The sequence below is a fragment of the Mandrillus leucophaeus genome, unplaced genomic scaffold (genome assembly GCF_000951045.1).
Source record: "Mandrillus leucophaeus isolate KB7577 unplaced genomic scaffold, Mleu.le_1.0 Scaffold7, whole genome shotgun sequence".
In the NCBI taxonomy this organism is placed as follows: Eukaryota; Metazoa; Chordata; class Mammalia; order Primates; family Cercopithecidae; genus Mandrillus; species Mandrillus leucophaeus.
Window position 1 is genome coordinate 9,112,614 of NW_012107585.1, and position 7,642 is coordinate 9,120,255.

The window sequence follows — 7,642 nt, forward strand, 5'->3', positions numbered from 1 at the left end:
AAAGCCACCGCTCCTTCAACTACAACCGCGATCCCAAAAGGAAGCCGGGACACCTTGGCAAAAAACGGGGGGAAATAAATAAATAAATAAATAAAACCACAAACCCCCCGCCCCTCGGGAAGGGCGCTCCGCTATTGGGCCGCGCGAGTGTCACTCAAGGGCGCCGAGTCTAGAAAAGGCGCACCGCGGCCGGGCAGAGCTCCCACACCGCGAAGGGCTGCGGTGGGGTCAAGTTCATCGGCCACCGTCTCCTCACACCCCAGCCCATCACCACACTCAGGGGGCCGCTAAGACGGTGTCTCCTAAGTCTCGTCCCCTGTCCCCAGCGGCCTACAGCTCCCTGCAGGCTGGCGGCCGCTTACCTGGCCGCCGCTCCCGCTGCCGATGTCAGGGTCAGGAGAGCGGCCTCTCGCGACCGTTACTCGAGGGAGCGCGCGCGCGCGCGCCCGGCGTCTCGCCGGTGATTGGCTGCCCGGAAGGAGGCGGAGACAGCCAAAGGTGGTGCGCGCGTCCACCTCAGCAGAGCTTTTATATTTCTCAGCAACAAGATATGACGCTTTTGGTGTCCCCACCCCCTAGCAAAAAAAGGGAGCTGGGCAAAAGGAACGATTGGCGGTTATGAAACATGAAAGTTAACTGGGCGCTCCGCCTTGCCTGGAGGCTTGGGGGAGAGAAAGAGATTTCAGATAGGGATGAGACCAGATCCTGACATTCTGGGGCTCACAGCCAGCCCGCAATGGCTGGTGGCCGCCATGGGGTCAAAGTAGGAAGGAGAGGGAGAATCCATGCAGTCGCCTAAGCTACGGAAAGCAGGGAGGACGGAGAAAAGCCACCGCTCCTTCAACTACAACCGCGATCCCAAAAGGAAGCCGGGACACCTTGGCAAAAAACGGGGGGAAATAAATAAATAAATAAATAAAACCACAAACCCCCCGCCCCTCGGGAAGGGCGCTCCGCTATTGGGCCGCGCGAGTGTCACTCAAGGGCGCCGAGTCTAGAAAAGGCGCACCGCGGCCGGGCAGAGCTCCCACACCGCGAAGGGCTGCGGTGGGGTCAAGTTCATCGGCCACCGTCTCCTCACACCCCAGCCCATCACCACACTCAGGGGGCCGCTAAGACGGTGTCTCCTAAGTCTCGTCCCCTGTCCCCAGCGGCCTACAGCTCCCTGCAGGCTGGCGGCCGCTTACCTGGCCGCCGCTCCCGCTGCCGATGTCAGGGTCAGGAGAGCGGCCTCTCGCGACCGTTACTCGAGGGAGCGCGCGCGCGCGCGCCCGGCGTCTCGCCGGTGATTGGCTGCCCGGAAGGAGGCGGAGACAGCCAAAGGTGGTGCGCGCGTCCACCTCGCCCTTCCCCCTCGCGCAGCTCCAACCAGAGATGTCCAATCCCGGGGGTGTGACAAGGGAGTGGGGATGCTGTGAAACCCTCTTCTCTGATTGGCTCTCTGGAAGCCAGCCGCTGCCACGAGGGAAAGAAGCTTCAGTTTGTCGCATGCGCAGTGAGTAAACATGAGCCTCTGGTAGATGAGGGAAACCGCGATCAGAGTACGGCGCGTGCGCAGATCAGGGATCGCGATTGCGAGTCCTCTGCTGCGGCGATTCGGATTCCTCTAGAACATTGAGGGCACTAGTCGGGTCCTGAGACCAGGTAAGCGTCTGCGGAGAAGTCAGGTAACCCTACGGCTGCCGACGACTGTCAAGGGCTCCAGAGAGAGGACTGGGAGCCGGGACGCCTGGGGTTTTCCCGTCTTGCGACCCGGAGTGGCGCAGCCAGTTTACCTGAGGCCGCGCTGGCGGTGGGGTGGGGCCGGCCCTGACACCTTAGCTCAGTTTTCTCGAGACCTGGTTTACGCTAGGTGCTGTGGGTCGGCCCTGGGGCTGTTCAAGCACTTAGGGCAGGGGAGAGGAGAGACTACCGTCCTGGAAAAAACGGTTCCACGGAGGCCCAAGGCAAAACGGAAGGATCCTCATGTACTTAGCTGAGTGGAGCTGTGAGCACGCATCAGGTGCTGTTTCAGGCCTGGCACGTAGTAGGGGTCAGCACTTCCCTCGCTAAGCTTCTGCGGAGATACTTGTTTTTTTAAATAGACGTTGGGGGGGGGGGGTGTCTCACCATGTTGCCCAGGCTGGTCTTGAACTCCTGGCCTCAAGCAATCCTCCTTCCTCGGCCTCCCAAAGTGCTGGGATCACAGGCGCCAGCCACCCTGCCCTACTTTTGAAGGACCTAAGGGAACCCGCTCTCCTTCCCGTGGGTCCCCAGTCCATTTCATGCGCACTGTGCAGGCCACATTCTTCAGCCTAGTTAACCTTTAAGGTCCTTCCAGCTCCTCGATTTCCCTCCAGGAGTTCTGGCTCACAGTAAAGGGACTTCCCTGGCACTATCACTTAGGCCTCCACGACCCAGGAGATGGATTTGCCCTTGGAATGACAGATTTGCCAGGAGGCCTTCCATCTCATTTGAGCTTCCTAAGTATACCTACCAATTTTTATTTTTTACTTTTTTTTATTTTTTGGGGGGGGGGTAGGGACAGGGTCTCAGTCTGTCACCCAGGCTGGAGGGCAATGGCGTGATCTTGGCTCACTTTAACCTCTGCCTCCCGGGTTCAAGCGATTCTTCTGCTTCAGCCTCCGGAGTAGCTAGGAATACCGGTGCCCGCCACCACATCCAGCTAATTTTTTGTATTTTTAGTAGAGACAGGGTTTTGCTGTATTGGCCAGGCTGGTCTCGAACACCTGACCTCAGGTCATCCTCCTGCCTCGGCCACCCAAAGTGCTGGGATTACAGGCATGAGGCACCACGCCTGGCAATTTTTAAAGGGTAAATTTGATATTATCCTGTTTTTCGTGATTTTTTAAATTATATTACATAATTCCAAAATATATTTTATGTTTAAACCAGGACTTGCTTCGTTGAAGATGGTTTTATCTTTCAGTGCGAGCCTGCTGGGAAGTCAGGCTATATTTTTGGCATCACAGTGATCTCCTTAGTACCTGATTTCATAGACCAGAATTATGACCCCACCAAATAACATGTATTCAGTAATGTCATGGCTTATCAAGTACTTCTTAAATTGGACCATACCAAGTAAAATAATTTACAAGCCACTGTTCTAGATGCCTTTTCACCCTAAGCTCTAAAACAAAGGCCCATGAAATAATCAGATCCCAGACTGGGTTTGTGTCATAAGATCACGGCGTATGTGGTATGTCATTCTGAAGTTCCTCAGCCTTGTAGTTGAGAGATCTGACATGCTCCCATTTAGTGAGCACTAAGTACTTTACATTTATGGCAACATGTATGATTTTGTTCTCACTCTAGGTAGTAGTATCTCCATTTTACAGATGAGGAAATAGAGCCAAAGTTGCCCAGTAAGTAAATTGTGGCATTGAGACATTGAATGCAGGTCTATTGGCCACAGAGCTCGCACTCCTCGGCAGTAAGACCTTTTTGGGACAAAAGAAAAAATGAGAGGAGTCGTCAAATACAGAATGTGAGTTACCTTTTTTTTTTTGGTGAGACGATGTCTCGTTCTCTCGCCCAGGCTGGAGTCCAGTGGCGCACTCTCCGCTCACTGCAAGCTCCACCCCCCAGGTTCACGTCATTCTCCTGCCTCAGCCTCCCTAGTAGCTGAGACTACAGGCGCCCACCACCACGCCCGGTTATTTATTTATTTATTTATTTTGTATTTTTAGTAGAGACAGGGTTTCACCATGTTAGCTAGGATGGTCTCGATCTCCTGACCTCATGATCCGCTCGCCTCGGCATCCCAAAGTGCTGGGATTACAGGCGTGAGCCACCGTGCCCAGCCTAGTAGTGAGTTATCTTAATTGTTCACAGTCACAGATCAAGCTTCTTGTTCTACTCTTTCCCTCTTCTCTACTGTACTTGACTAGTCTTTTTAAAAAGAGAAAGTTGGCCGGGCGTCATGGCTCATGCTTATACTCCCAGCACTTTGGGAGGCCGAGGCAGGCGGATCACTTGAGGTCAGGAGTTGGAGACCAGCCTGGCCAACATGGTGAAATCCTGTCTCTACTAAAAATACAGAAATTAGCTGGGCGTGGTGGCTGGTGCCTATAATCCCAGCTACTTGGGAGGCTGAGACAGGAGAATCGCTGGAACCCGGGAGGCAAAGGTTGTAGTGACCCAGGATCGTGCCACTGCACTCCAGCCTGGGCAACAGAGTGAGACTCTGCCTCAAAAAAATAAATAAATAAAATTTAAAACAGAAAAAATTAAGGAAAAGGAGCTAACATTGCCTAAGGAACTGGAAAAAGATCTGGAGATACTATGAAAGGTAACGAAACAAGGTGTAGAAAGGATAATTTAGTTTCAAAAATTGAAAACCTAATGGTCTTCCAAGATAGATCTTCCTGAGATAATCAGGAAATGTGCATGTCTTATTTTCTTTATTTGTATTAAATACAATAATGTATCTGAAAGTGCTTTGCAGCTGGACGTGGTGGCTCACACCGGTAATCCCATCACTTTGGGAGGCTAAGGCAGGAGGATTGCTTGAGCCCATGAGTTCGAGACCTGCCTGGGCAACATGGCAAGACCCCATCTCTACAGAAAATTAAAAACTAGCCAGGTATGGTGGTACACACCTGTGGCCTCAGCTACTGGGGAGGCTGAGGCGAAGAAGCTTGCTTTAGCCCAGGAGGACAAGGCTGCACTGAGCCATTTTTACTCCACTGCACTCCACTTAGGTGACAGAGGGAGACCCTGTCTCAAAAAAAATAAAAAATAGAAGAAGAAAGTGCTTTGGTTTCGGTATCTTTAAGTCCTAAACAAACACAAGGCATCATTAATAGAAATACAGGCTTTGAGACTTTTAGAAGACAATATACAGTGGTGGTGTTGCTGCTTTTTCAATGTGTTTCTGTTTTAATAGTATAGTTGATAAATTATAAAGTTCCTGTCAGATGCCATAAATAGAACAGATATGAGGCTGGGCGCAGTTGCTCACACTTCCAGCACTTTGGGAGGCTGAGGCAGGCAGATCACGTGAGTTCAGGAGTTCAACACCAGCCTAGGCAACACGGTGAATCCCCATCTCTACTAAAAATACAAAAAATTAGCCAAGCATGGCAGCGTGTGCCTGTGGTCCCAACTACTTGGGAGGCTGAGGCAGGAGAATTGCTTGAATCTGGAAGGTGGAGGTTTCAGTGAACCGAGATTGTGCCACTGCACTCCAGGCTGGGCAACAGAGCGAGACTCTGGCTAAAAAAAAAAAATAGAAGAAATACGATACACACAAATAGGACAGGTGTAATTATGTGGATTCAAAGTTTTCTGCTTAAAAAAAAATAAACAGGGCCAGGCACTGTGGCTCACGCCTGTAATCCCAGCACTACCGGAGGCCAAGGCAGGCACCTCACCGGACATCAGGAGTTTGAGACCAGCCTGGCCAACTTGGTGAAACCCCGTCTGTACTAAAAATACAAAATTAGCTGGGCGTGATGGCAGGTGCCTGTAATCCCAGATACTCAGGAGGCTGAGACAGGAGAATCACTTGAACCCGGGAGGCAGAGGTTGCAGTGAGCCAAGATCACGCCATTGCACTCTAGCCTGGGTGACGAGCGAAACTCCAGCTCAAAAATAAAATAAAAATGAACAAGATATTGGGATTATGTGAAGGGAATGTTTTCCTCTTCATTAGCTAGCTCTTGCATTCTGCAGTATTAAGCATTCAAGCATTAAGCCTGTTAAATTTAGGCCAGACCTAGTCTCCTTTTCCTCCTGTCCCCCAAAATCAAAGACAACAGCTCTGCATTTCCTGCTCACTCTATTATGTTTTCCTTGTTTGAGAAGTAACTATCTGCACTTACTGTGAGTGAAGGGCGCTTTACCTTCAGTGTAAAACCCCAACTCTAGGAAATGGCATGGTCTGTTTCAAACCTGACCAGCAGTACTCACTAGTTCTATTTGAGAGGTTTCAGCCCTTAAGGATCTCAGGCACCTACAGCAGGAGGATGAGCTAACAGGAGGATGTGAAAGACAGAGAAAGGCTACTTTCTTTTTAACTATCATTTTACAGAGAGCACCAAAACACTTTTTTTTGATGGAGTCTCACTCTGTCACCCAGGGTGGAGTGCAGTGACCTCAGCCCACTGCAACCTCCGCCTCCAGGGTTCAATCCATTATTCTGCCACAGCCTCCCGAGTAGCTGGGACTACAGGTGTGCACCACCATGCCTGGCTAATTTTTTGTATTTTAATAGAGGGGGTTTCACTGTGTTGCCCAGGCTAGTCTGGAACTCCTGAGCTCAGGCAGTCTACCCTCCTCAGCCTCCCAAAGTGTTAGGATTACAGGCATGAGCCACCACACCCAGCCCCAAAACACGTTTTTGAAACATGAATTATCATTAAGCGTTTCTCAGAAAATCATTTTCCCCTCACCTAGCTTCTGGCACCACCTGCTGGCTGTTTTGTCTTTTCAAAGCGGCAACATTGCACGTTGGTCTGTTTAAGCTCAATGTTGTTCGGCCCTTAACTCTTAATTAGGTCATTGTTATGAGACCTACAGTTTCATCTCCTTCTTAAGGAAGAAACAAGATGGAATAAGCAGGTAATTAGCCCTCCTGAATTCTTGTCTCAGTTTCTTAAATATTATATAAATAAGAAACAGGCTGGGCATGGTGGCTCACTACTGTAATCCCAGCACTTTGTGAGACCGAGGCAAGCAGATTGCTTGAGCTCAGGAGTTTGAGACCAGCCTGGGCAACATGATGAAACCCCATCTCTACTTTTTTAGAAAAGAAAAAGAAAAGCTTTTAAAAGTGTCTGTCCTACCAATCAGAAGAACTTGCTGATTCCTGTGTTCTGGAACAATGCTTGTCAAATTTTATGTGCCTCTGCATCACCTGAGGATCTTGTTAAGCTGCAGGTTCTCATTTGGTAGGTCAGAGCAGGGCCTGAAATCTTCATTCCTGACCATCCTCCACGTGGTGCTTTTGCCCCTACTCTGTGGACGACACTTTGGGTAGCAAGATTCTAGAGCTACATTGTCCCATAAAGTAGCCACCAGCACATGTGGCTAGTGAGCACATGTGGTCCAAACTGAGATGTTCTGTAAGTATGACTATACCCTAGATTTTGAAGCCTTCATATTTAGGGGGAAAAAAGAATATCTCAATTTAAAAATATTGGCTGGGTGCAGTGGCTCACGCCTGTAATCCCAACACTTTGGAAGACTGAGGTAGGCAGATCGCTTGAGCTTGAGTTCCAGACCAGCCACAGCAACATGGTGAAACCTCGTCTCTACAAAAAATCGAAAAATTAGCCAGGCATGGTGGTACATGCCTGTAGTTCCAGCTACTCAGGAGGCTGAGGTGAGAGGATGGCTAGAGCCTGGAAGGCATAGATTGCAGTGAGCTGAGATGGCACCACTATACTCCAGCCTGGATGATGGAGCCAGACCTTGTCTCAAAATAATAATAAAATATTGATCACTTGTTGAAATAATGTTTTTGATATATTGGGTTAAATAAAATATAAATTTCATCACTTTCTTATTTCTAATGTAACTGCTAGAAAATTTAGAATTTCACATGTGGGCCGGGCGCGGTGGCTCAAGCCTGTAATCCCAGCACTTTGGGAGGCCGAGACGGGCGGATCACAAGGTCAGGAGATCGAGACCATCCTGG

At 49.8% G+C, this 7,642-nt stretch overlaps 2 protein-coding genes across 6 annotated transcripts in view; one reads left to right on the plus strand and one right to left on the minus strand.

Annotated features, from left to right (window-relative positions):
• MPHOSPH9 (M-phase phosphoprotein 9) overlaps nucleotides 1-1,355 on the minus strand; it is an 87,112-nt gene extending 85,757 nt beyond the window's left edge. Inside the window, exon 1 of one of the 2 annotated variants that reach the window (XM_011964532.1) lies at nucleotides 1,188-1,355. The gene's annotated coding sequence lies outside the window, so the exon portion shown is untranslated. Of the gene's footprint in view, nucleotides 1-362; nucleotides 431-1,187 lie in introns of those variants that run through there. The other variant, XM_011964533.1, reaches the window with a different exon arrangement.
• Nucleotides 1,036-7,642, plus strand: part of LOC105527986 (chromosome unknown open reading frame, human C12orf65) — a 26,697-nt gene continuing 20,090 nt past the window's right edge. Inside the window, exons 1-2 of one of the 4 annotated variants that reach the window (XM_011964528.1) lie at nucleotides 1,575-1,644; nucleotides 1,853-2,032. The gene's annotated coding sequence lies outside the window, so the exon portion shown is untranslated. Of the gene's footprint in view, nucleotides 2,033-7,642 lie in introns of all 4 variants that reach the window. The other 3 variants (XM_011964527.1, XM_011964526.1, XM_011964530.1) reach the window with 3 other exon arrangements.